We start from the raw sequence: 12,561 nt of genomic DNA, 5'->3' as shown, positions 1-12,561 counted from the left end.
CCGGTCCCCGGGTGCTGGCCGCGGGTCTGAAGTTAAAATGCTTCTCGGCGGGGTTGTTACGGCTCGCATTGTTGTTTGATTAATGTAAAGCAGAATTGAACCCTACAGTTACACACGGGTACATCAGCCGGAGCGCGGGCCGACTGTACTTCACTTCGGTTTACAGAAAACATCTTTTGTTGCTTCATCTTCTTGCAGCACGAAAAAGTGGGGGACAGAGAGAGAGACAGACAGAGGGGGGCGGGAGGCGCTGAGCGGTGAGACTGGAAAACGTAGACAATCCAGCAGCCCAGATGCGACTGCGCGATCGCCTCCGACCGCTCCTCTGAGCTGATGCTTCCTGTCCCTCCGCCAGACTCCTGGGTCCAGCCACCTTCCCTTTTATCATTTTTCTTTGGGGCAGCCGCGGGGGCCGTCCCCAGGGGCCTCGGGCGGCGACCTGAGGGGTCTGTCCCGCCTCCCGAGCTGCTCTCCATAAACCCAGCTCCCCAAAGGCCAGGCAGGACCCGCGTCCACGCCCTTCACAGAGAAGCGCATCCTACTAACGAGCGCAACGCCGTGAGACGGAAAGCCGGTGACAGCCGCGCTCCCCTGCCGCAGGGCCCAGCGAGGGCGTGGCGACTCGGTCCCTTCGTTCTTCTGGTGGCAGCGGCAGTGCCTGGTGCCACGCACGATGGCGGCAGCGCCGACCCCTCCGTGGCCTGACGACCTCCCCGAGAACCGGACGCGCACAGGCCCTGCTTTCCCTCCCGCAGCTAACGAACGACCAGCCGTTCGCGGCAGCTCTCTGCAGATGCGCGAACTCCTACCCTTCAAATTCGAATGGGAGGCGACTCCGTACGCCTGCGCCGGAGAAACACTGCTCTGAATTGTCGTTTCCATGCAAAATAACGTGGGGTGAGGACCACGTCTGTATTCCCCTGAGACCTCGTGCGATGCTAACGGGTGCTCAACAGAAACCTCGACGGGAGGTTTTGGGACAAGCCCGTGTGACCGAGATAAAAGGACCAGGGCTCAGATATTTTCCCCGCCACCTGTTAATTGGGAAACGTCTCAATATGCTTGAGTTTCTGCTTCCTCTTGTATAAAATTAGAAGAGGAAGATTCTAGACCTACCGTAGGAGGTGAAGAAAATCAAATGGACAAGGTATAAAAAAGCTCTCTGTGGACTGCAAGATGCTATACGGTTTCGTTTCCTTGTGGATCAAGACGAATCCCAGAAAGAATAACAGAGTAAAGTCATGTTCTATCTCGAAAACTTAGTGGGAAAAAAAAAAAAAAAACAATAAATCCACACATTGTAGTGTTTTTTACGAAGTCTGAATTTTATAAAATTTTCAGTTACCTAAGGCTTCTATCTGGTCAAAGCCATTACACTGGCCTCATCCTTTGAATTTGCAAAGTAACGGTGAAAAGGTCCCTTGAGACACCGTGATGAGAACCACGCCGTGGAAGCCGGCGAGTGAGCTGACTCTTCTTTTATTGCCGACAGGAAACACCCTCCTGACAGGAGGACGTATATTGAGGGGGAAATGGCATAAACGTCACAAAATCAGCCCGTTTCTTAACCACACAAAAACAGTGGTGCTAACAAAATTCCTAAGGTAAATTTAAAAGTCCTGTTACTTCCGTGGGTTTCAAGTTTTGAATCGAATCTATTGAGGTTTCACTTGACATTTGTCGGTTTTGGTACGTGCGTGCAGCCATGTAACTACCGCCAGAGGCAAGAGACAGAGCATGATGCCCTTGACCCTTCATCCCACCTACAGCTAATGCCCCCAGCGCATCGAACCGCCCCCTGCCCCAGGCCCTAGCAACGCGGACCCACTCTGCGTCCCTGCGGCTCCGATTTCCAGCGTTTTGCACAGATGGATTCGTCACGTATGTGGCCTTTCGAGTTTGGCTTCTTTCACTTAGAATAAGCATCTGAGCGTCACGCCTGAGTGACGTGTGTCAGCAGTTTATTTATTTATTTTTTTTTTTTGAGTGGTATCGTGCACATGTTCCACACTTTATTTATCTGGTTGGTTCGTTTCTAGATTTTGGCATCACAAATAAAGCGACACGCACATTCACGAATCCCCCCCGACTCGACACACGTGGGTTTTCGAATGGACGCATATTTTTATTTATTGTATATGAATACCTGGAGTGGGATTGTAGGTAACATGGTAAGTGCATGTCTCACTTTCCAAGAATCCGTGAGGCTGTCCTGCCAGGTGGCTGCAGCGTTTCGCATTCCCGCCTGCAGGGGGTGAGAGTCCCAGTTTCTCCACATCGGCACCGGCCCGCGCCACTGTTACGTTAGCCATTTTGGCAGATGCGTATTGCATCTCGTCATGACTTGAATTTGTATTTCCCTAGTCACCGATGATGCCGAACACCTTTTCAATACGAGCGGTGCTGACGTGCCATCGGCATATTTTGTCTGGTAAAGGCCCACGCTTTGATGGAGCTGTCTCTCTTACCGAGCTGTGAGAGTGTTCTTTAATCTGGTCTAGATACCAGCCTCTTATCCGATGCGTGATTTAAAGGTACTTTACCCAGTGTGTGAGTTATCCTCTGTCCTTACTGTCCGTTGAAGGGCAGTTCTTAATTCTGATGAAGTTCGGTGTATCGATATTTACGTATGACTTGCATTTGTTGAGAGCTTTTTAGTGCCTAAATTAATTAGGACTCATTTACAGTTAGAAGATTCTCCTCAAAGAGACGAAATTGATCATAAGAGTTTCTCGACACGACATTTTCCCTTCCTTTAACGAGCACGGGAAATGCAAAGGCCCATCTGAGCGCTCGGCAAGGCCTGCCCTGGCTCCGGCCAGGTCACTGGTGGCTCTGGGCCTCGGATTGAGAACGCTGAGGACACGGATCCTTACCTAACTCTTAGAGCAAGTGCTGGGAATTTGATGAATTTAATGGATTTTGAAAACGAAGAAATCGATTATAAAGAATTTTTTTTAAATTGTCCAAAAAACCAACAAACATATTTAATGAACAATTAACTTATGTACATGTACATCTCGTGTAGATATGAAGCATTTCTGACCGTTTGTTAGTGGCTCATCTGGGGGCCGGGGTGCAGGCTAGAAGGCTCTCCTTAATGAAAGTGTTGATACCCGCTTTGACACACGGGGGGCGACCCCAGATCTGTCTGTGAGTTTCCCCGTGCTGTTTTCACTGGCGACTTCTACTTCCTGGGCTTCCCTTGCCCCGAGGCCTGACCCCCACCTTCTGACATGTCTAGAGCCGTGTTGGGAAGAGTTCCCGCCTTTTAGCTCTTGGCTCTGTCTCCACCTTTGCTGGTGTTTCCAGTGCTGTTATTTTTAGTGCTTCTTTTCGGTTTCTTTATGCTTTTTATGACACCTTTAAGTAGACACTTTCCCCTGACTATGCAGAAAGTAAATGGAGTTGTTGTTATTTTAATCCGTTAGCTGCTCTGCGTATTCGGCGCCCGCACAAACCCTTGCTCAGCTTGGGTTCCTGGAGCCACAAAGGCCACTGTGTTCTTCTTCTGCTACACCCTCATGGGACTGGAACTGTGCGGCTGAGCCCTCGACCCGATCGCTCCCCCGAGGCCGGGCCGCGTGGGGCGCTCGTCGGGTCCGCCTGGCCACGTGCACCTGCTGCTGCATCTCGCATCTTGGGCACAGCTGCTCCTCCACCCTCTGCTCTGTCTCATAACTCGGGAACTCACCTGCTCTCTGCACCCCAGCGGGATGCCGTGGAGAGGAAACCCCAAGACACAGCTGACTCTTCTGGTCTGCTGCCCGAGCCCCCATCTCCTGTTTTCCCATCACTGAGAGCCGTTCGGCCAAGGACTCACGACGCTGGTCTGTGGACAGAGCTGCATTTCTCAAATGGACGCCTGTGGCCCCAGGGAAAAGCCCGGCCTGGCTTCCCGTTCCTCTGTGTGTGAACCCAGCCCCTAGAGGCACCGTAAAGGAAGGGGACTCAACCTGTTAAGAGCCATGCTGGGCCAGCCCGATGGGCAATGTGGGATCAGCCACCTCACACCGGGCAGCACGCGATGGAGCTGGGGACAGTCGAAAATGTTCAGAATGATTGACTAAAATGTTTTAGCAATCTCTAGACCAAGGGCCATTAATCTGAAGATGGCTCTGAGTCTATTTGATTTCAATAGAAAGAAAAGACTTCTTCTGAAATGGATAGTGACAGCCGAGTTCAGAGATAACGGACTGACAATGACAAGGCTGTACTTCCTAAAACAAACAACGAAGCCCTTTCCGAGCTGCGTTTGGGTGGTTTCACTCATTCGCTTCCAAGGCCATGGCGAGAGCTGCCGCTAATTACCCTCCCCGCCCCGCCTGCCCACCATTCGAATGCACACGGGCGCGCGGAGTCACCTCTGGGGAAGGCGGGCCTGGCCTGACGGGAGAGGACAGAGAGTCACAGGCCACGAGGGACAAGCAGCGGGCGGCCCCACACCTGAGCCATCCCCCTTCTCCTCGTCCAGGCCAACGGGAAGAAGCCATCGCGGGAACAGAGAGCAACGCAGGCACGATGAGGACAGACAGCGAGAGGCACCGGCACACAGACCCTGTGGAGAAAAGAGCCCCCTGTCGTGTGCGCGCGTGTGTGCACACAGGCACACGCACACGTGTGTGCACGCAGGCACACGCACACATGTCTGCACGCAGGCACACGCACACGTGCGTCTTCAGCACCCATGGTCGCACCATTCTCACAAGGACAACGGGACAAGGTCACTCCGCTGAACCCCTCTCAAGCAGGCAGAGGATCGAGGGCTGATTTATGGGTGCCTTCCCACAGTTTACTTGAAAACGTGCGACGTCTGTGCAGCCCGGCCGGGGAAGGGTGAGGGCGCCTTGAAGGAGTGCTTCTGCTCCGCTTTATTGTGAAATTATCCCGGGCTACCTGCTCTAATCCCCCGAAAACAAATTAAATCCTCACTAAGCTGACTTTAAATCAATAGTTTCATTTAAGAATAGTGTGACTTAATAAAAATAAAAAACTAACTGGTCCAGCCAATTTAAGAGGGAAATAAATCATCGCCCAAGGAAAAATAGCAGATTTGACTTGTATATGGGCCCCACTCTGCCGAAGGGGGAGAGTCTGCATCTGAATTAACTCTGGCCGCGAAAGGTGCTCGTCGGCCCGTTCACGAAGCCGCTTTCCGATTCGCGCCCCGAGAGCCAGGATGAGGGTCACCCCCAAAGTGAGGAGCAGCATTCATCTGTACTTTGAACAAAACAATCACTACAAAGTACAAGACGACCCCCATGGAACCCCCATCTTCAGCAACCCTGCCCAGCAGTCAGGGACCACCCGTGGGGGCTGAGGACCACGCCGCTACACGCACGCGGCGGGCCCCTCGTGAAGAGAGTGGCGTTCCCAGTAAGCCAGGACTCAGGCGAAGCAGCTGCGGATGAGGCACGTCGGTGATTCTCACTGATGCACCGTCCACTTTAAATCTGCTTTTTAAAAAATCAAAGGGCTGGGTAGGCACTTTCTTTTCTTTTTTTTTTTTCCTTTTTTTTCTTTTCTTTTTTCTTTTTTTTTTTTTTTTTTTTTTTTTTTTTTGCAGTATATAAGAGGCACGTTGCCATTTTATGGGAAAAGAAAGTCACCTAGAAATACAGACTAAAAAGTTACTGAAGAGGTCTCTGACAGTGGTTACAGAGACAGCTCTGCAACACCATAATTCTAAACTGGTACTTTATCCCGTTTAATGGAGTCCTTGTTTATTAATCATATAAATTAGAAAAATGCTTAGGACCCATCGCTTGTCTACTTAATCTACTGTTATGTATGGCGGACACATAAGCATTAAACCGAGTGCCCGCAGACCATGGCGTATCAATATCATCAGTCACTATTACCGCCAGAACATTTTTAAATTTTCGTAATTATAAATATCAATTCCAGTTACTTACTGATGTTTGTTGCCAATAGGGCGCTTCTGTGTGACACGATGACAGTAACAAATGGGAAATCTTATCCTTTCTAACGCAAGGTTTCAACAACAACAACAACAAAACGCGGGCAAGACCACTTGTCCCTTCCCGTGGCCCCGTCCTTGCGGACTAAATTTAATCTGTTGACCAGAAAAACTTTTGGCCAAACATCTCAGGAAATCAAGTTCTTAAGGCAGCGTGATTTGGTGGGGACGCTTCGGCTCCGATTCAGCTCGGATGCGGGGTTCAAGCCGTGCTCTGTCTTTACAACCCTATGTCATCTCTCCAGTCACTTGACATTCTGCCCGCGGTTCTATCCTTCATGAAACGGGGATGACTGGAAAATAAAAAATTTATAAATAAATATGTAAAAAATAAAATAAAATAAAATGGGGGTGACGACATCTGCACAGGTCACGGCGTCGTTCAGTGTGGCCCCAGGTGAGGCGACGAGCTCGAAAGGAAGGAGCGACTCACCCCGATCTGACCACGGACAAGCACTGTGATTAACCCCCACCCAGGAAACACTGGCGTCTCCACGAACTTGAAGCTCGTCTCCCCAACAGGAAACACTGGCGTCTCCACGAACTTGAAGCTCGTCTCCCCAACAGGAAACACTGGCGTCTCCACGACCTTGAAGCTCGTCTACCCAACGTGCTGGGACAATCATCTCCCCCACGGACCAGCGCTCCAGGGAGGACCACCGCACAGTAGGGCAACTGAGGAGTGTGGAGCCTGGGGTCCTCACGGCTCCGCCCATGCTCAGCCCCGCCCGCAGTTCAGAACAGACAGGGAGGTCTCAGGAGATCCGAAAGGACTTCTCCGAACGAGCTCCAACTACCTTGAACTTGAACAGCGAGCGAGACGGATGAGCCTAACTGGGCCGCGCTGCAGTCCAGTGACCTGACGACCACATGCTAACGAGGTATTTGTTTCTGTTTGTGGTAAATTAGGAGGGTTTTCCTTTTCGGGAAGGTCCATGTTTTGTTTCCCACGCCCACTCAGGTGAAAACTTTCTCCGTTCCGAAGCACCGCCGCAGCAGTATCTCCTTGAAAAGCGCTTTAAAGCCATTTTGTGAACGACCCCTCTCACGTACGCGGAGAGGCGGGCGCGTGTTTGATAAATAAATGAAGAAACGAAGGACGAGTCAGGGGCCCGGCCAGATCACCAAAACATGACAGCGTTTCAGGACACTGCACGCACCCTGCCTGACAGATGCGGGGCGTCTCCCGCATTCTCCTGGGGCCCCGTGAGGGTGAAGAGTATGTTTCAGAGCCACAGCATTTTCTCAGAGCCATCACGGCATCTGGCACCTGGTAGATGTTCTCTAAACACGTGTCCCATGAGTCAATGCCCGCGTTATGCCGTGACACGCGCCTCCCCCGACACCCGCGACACACGGCCACATACACCTCCCCCGATGGAGAACGTTCTCGAGGACAGACACCTATGGCACAGATGGCCATTTGTGTCCCATACTTCGTGCATATAACAGTCGCTCGGGAAACACTGAGTTTGTAGCACACGAAGACTGAAGCGTCCTGCTGTTTCACGCATCCTCGTGAGATGACCATTGCGGTGACTCACACCCCATGCACGGGCGCCCACCTTGCCCATGGCTGGACCACGCGCACGTGTCCTCAGAGCTCACACAGCTGCCCGATGCCACACGAGCTCCCTGGGACTGTCGACGGCCATTACGGAAAAGTATTTCAAGGCAAACAGGACAGCGGCAGCACAAGAAGTGAGATTTGCCTGTGAGGACAGGGACCCAGCGTTTACGCAGTGCTTGGCCACGCTAGGCCGGCCACGTAGCCAGAGCGCGGAGCCCCCCGGGCAGCGCGCCCGCGGCAGCGCCAGCTCCAGTGAGAGGCACCGTGGCAGAGCATGATGGGGAAATGCATGTGCTTCCTGAACAAAAACACGACACCCTAGAATCTAATGACATGTAGTTTCTGGAACTTGATGAGCTTCCGAATGATATTTTCCACCAAAACTACACAAGTATCTGTTCTTACGAGTGACAATAAACACAGAGACACAGAATTACTTATGAAGACAACTTAGATGACAAAATGCCAAGAATTCATGGATGATTCTGAAGTAATATTAATGTTGTCGTTACCATATATATTGTCTACTTCTAAAAATATTTTTAGGGAACTTAAAATTTAAAACTTTATATACACCTGAAAATTTTTGGAAAAAAGTATTTAAGAAAGAAGTCAGGTAACAGAAAAATGTAATGTGAGTAAATAATTATACAAGCAGCCAGGAATCGGATACTCATCATAACCGAGTTCTGAATTTTTGGCTCTGAGCTTCCTGGCAGTCGAGTCAAAAGTGAAAACTATTATTTTCTAAGGGTTTTAGAATTGTCAAGAAAAACAAATGGTTTTCCTGATGTAAATTTGTATGCTTAATGTACAAAGCAGATATGTAACATAAAAGACACTGAATACGGGCAACTAACATTTGACAAGGGGCCGAGAATACTCAGTGGAGAAAAGAATCTTTTCACTAAATGGTGCTGGGGTAATTGAATATTCACATATAAAAGATGGAACTAAAACTATATCATACACTACTTACAGAAATTGACACAAAACAAATTAAAGACTTAAATCTAAAAACTAAGACCATGAAACTCTTAGAAGACAGAAACAAAATTCCTTTACATGGTCTTGGTAATATTATTTTTTTGATAGGACACGTAAAGCAAAAGCAACAAAACAAAAACAAAAAAAGTTGTTTCACATCAAACTATAAAGCTTCTACACAGCAAAAGAAACCATTGAAAAAGTGAAAAGAGAACCTATGGATTAGGAAAATATATTTGCAAACTATCTATCTGATAAGGGATTAATATGCAAAACATTTAAAGAACTCATAAACCCAATAGCAAAACAAAAAATCCAAATAACCAAATTTAAAAATGGGCAAAGTACCTGAATGGACCTTTCTCCAAAGAAGATATGGGAAAAGTCAACAGGTGCATGAAACGGTGTTCAACATCACTAGTTACGAGGGAGATGCAAATTAAAAGCTAAGTGCGGAATCGCCCCACGCCTGTCAGGATGGCTACCATCGGAAAGACAAGCAGTAACAACGGCTGATGAGCCTCGGCCACAAAGGGGGCCCTCGCACCCTGCTGGCGGGGTTTAACTGGGTGCGGCCACTCTGGAAGGCAGTGTAGAGGATGCTCAGAAAATTAAAACTAGACCTGCCACATAATCCAGCAATTCCACATCTGGGAATATATCCACAGGAAATGAAAACAGTGTCTCGGAGATATATCTGCAGCCCCACGTTCGCAGCAGAATTATTTACAATAGCCAAGGCAAGGAAATGACCGAAGTGCCCGTCGGTGGATGAACAGATAAGGGAGTTGTGCTACAGATATACAATGGAATATTACCCAGCCCTGAAAAGGAGGAAATCCTGTCATTTGTGACATGAATGGAGCTTGAAGGCATTATGCCCAGTGAAATGAGTCAGACAGAGAAAAAAACAAATACCGTATGATCTCATAGGAAAAGTAATCAGACTTGTGGTTACCGGAGGTGGGATGGGGGAGGGGTGAAAGGTAGGAACCCCCAGGCGTCAGGCGAGCCCGAGCACGTGCGCGTGGCGGCTGCAGCTAACGCCCACGTGGGACACGTAGGAAAGTCGTTGAGAGTAAACCCTGAGAGTTCGCGTTGAAGGAGAAATTATTTTCTCTTCTATCTTCTCATTTCCTTTCTTTTTACTGCATCTCCGTGAGAAGAGCAACATTATCTGAACCTATTCCTGGCAGCATTTCACGACACATGTCAATCAACCTGACACGGCGATGCGCATCGGTTATTTCTCCACAGGACGAGGGGCAAAATTATTCCTCATAAGTTTTTTTAAAAAAGACACTGTCTAAAATCATGGCTATCCTTGAACAACAATATTTAGAACCTAGAAAAATGCTAATTATTTGAATGTCTCCTTTAAGACACGAGCAAAAGCTTAAATCCGTGTGTTCCTCTAACTTTGGAAATTATCACGTTGTTGTAAGAGATCCTTACGCTGCAGCAGTGGGTAAAAAGCAGTTATTTTCTTTCCTAAGACAGCGTTTTAAGGTTCAGCTCATTGAAGACTCGCTGAGTCTGCTTCTCAACCAGCTCAGAAAATTAGGACAATGGGTGTAGCCAAACCCCCGACCCTTCGTCCCACGAGGATCGGCCACCTGCTCAGGTTTCTGTGGGTTCTGAGAGCGGCCAACAGGGTTTTCTCCACGTGGGCACAAAGGCTCCCGCGTGCCACCCAGGGCAGCAGCCGCCGGCCACTGGCCACCCATTCTCCAGCACCCAAAAGGTGCCCAGCACAACCAACGCCCCTGAACTGCTCGCTTTAGCACGGTTAAAAAGGTACATTTTAGGTTGTGTGCATTTCACCACGATAAAGAGTCAACTTGGTGGATACGGCAAGCTCTAGCAGGTCTGCAGAAAGGGGTCAGGAGGAGCACAGACCTGTTGGGTTTCGCCAAATCTGGCTCCGTTTCGATGGGTTTTCGCGTAAGATTTTCCTAAGGAGCTTGTGGGTCCTTTAGAATCGATCGCTAAACTGATGCAAACCTAGGGCTTAGTTTCCTTTCTGTGAAAATGACAAAAGTTCCTAAAAAGAGCCTGTGCACCTTGGGTCTCTGCCTCTAGGGTGCTCTACCAACGTGGCAGCCTCCTCCTGTCCCAGTGGGGCGGCCTCCATGCTTTGTCCCTGACTTTGTCACGCCCTTGGTTACTCTCCTTAAAGAAAAAGAAACGGCAAATGTGAAGCGTCCGTGTGCACACATGCGCGCATGTACGTACGTATCCGTGTGTATATGTGCGCGTACCTATGTGCCTATGCGTGTGTACACGTGTATTATCAAACCTGATTCAGAATCTCGACCAAAGGTTCACCTCGCTTTCCACACCGACACGCATGCGAAGTAGGACAGACCCAGAGTACGACCGACACACAACTAAGCCTGAACGATCTCAGATAAGCAGAGGTCTAAGCGAAAAGCAGAGGTCCTGCTCCGCTCACGTTCGCCTTCAGACCGATGGCCGCTCGCTCGGTGTCTGTGTGCACCGCGGCCAGGCGGCCGGAGCCCGGAGGGCAGGGGTCACACCTGCAGCAGAACACCAGCTGCCCCGGGGCCTGTTCCCATCCTCTTCCGTGTGCATTTTCCCTCCACAAACGGGTTTATTAATAGTTACCTCTAGGACTTAACCGGAGAATTAAACAATGTCGCCGAGAGGTCTCTGGGGAAGGATAGCTTCCCAACGATCTCCTTTCTGAGCCAAGAATTCTTGGAGCCAGAAAGGGCAGCTCTCTCTCTTCCAACGCACCGCTCCGGTCCAGCTGGGAAGTGGTTCCCTGGGGACGTGCACACAATGACGGACAGCCAGGCCACCTCCGAGGCAGGGATTGAGAGTTCCAAGCAAACGCCATCTCTCAATCCTCACACTGAACCCCTCCTGCCTCCCCTTTTGAAAGGGCACGTGACGCACCCCGAGAGCACCCGAGAGGAGGAAGAGATCCCAAAAGCTCGGGGAGAATCTGCGAAAACCAGCTCAGAGCAGCTGGCCCTCGCCAGTGCATTCCTCAGAAAATTACTCAGATAAATCACGGAGCGGACATCTGGATTGATTTTGTTGGTTGTTGTATTTTTCTTTTCGTGTTCATTTTTATCCTTCGAGTAATCACTGCCTGTTCATGTCCTCTTACAATAATAATTATCTGCATCGAATTGATAGGAAGTGAGGACCCACTTCCTCTGGTTAGCCCTCGGTCACCAGCCAGTGCCCGGCTTCTCGCCTGCCCTGTGTCCCCTTCTGCCTGCTCTCCGTGCCATCCCACTAATCGAGGCCATCGTCTCAAACGTGGGCCCCAGCGATCACTCACTCGCCGGCCTGCAGCCCCGCCCGAGCTCATCCTGCTCCGCCTTCAACTCCCTGGTCACACTGCCCAAGCTGCAGCCTCGATCAGACCACTTGATCGCCTGCTGTTCGTGAATCGAGCTTTTAGCACAAGAGACCTGTCATGTCTGCTCAAAAACTCACTGCTCCCACCAGACTGCTCAGCGCGCTCTCCCACAGGGTCGCAGGGCGAGCCCTGGTGGGGTGGGGGGTGACAAGGGCCTCCCGCTTGGCCCTCACAGGACACCTCACGGCTCGAGGCAAGTGGCTCTTCTCCATGGGCCTCGGTGTCGCCAACACTGGACGTTCTCTGAGACCCCGTTCCATTCCAAAGCTCCAAGTCCCACCGCCGTGCCTGCGTGTGTGCAGATTCCACGTCCCCCGCCTTCGTTTGCTCATCTGTGAAATGGGGGTCATAACAGCACCCGCTTTGGGAAACGAGGCTTGAACAAAACTATTCCCGCTAAGCGATTAGAACGGTGCCTGTCATAGCGGGATTTCGGCAAATGGTAGCTGGATTGCTGAGTATTATCATTAGCTCATTCTTACTTCCTTCGAACACCTGCCCACGTCCGCCACCTCCAGGAAGCCTTCCATGACAACCGTCGCCTATGGTCCACTCCCCCTTCGAGGAGCTTACAGCATCAATGGTATCTGGCTTTCACGTGAGACACAACCATACATACTCTTCCAA

This window comes from Pteropus medius, unplaced genomic scaffold (assembly GCF_902729225.1).
Source record: "Pteropus medius unplaced genomic scaffold, Ma_sr-lr_union100, whole genome shotgun sequence".
Taxonomy (NCBI): Eukaryota; Metazoa; Chordata; class Mammalia; order Chiroptera; family Pteropodidae; genus Pteropus; species Pteropus medius.
Note: the sequence above shows the minus strand (reverse complement) of the source record.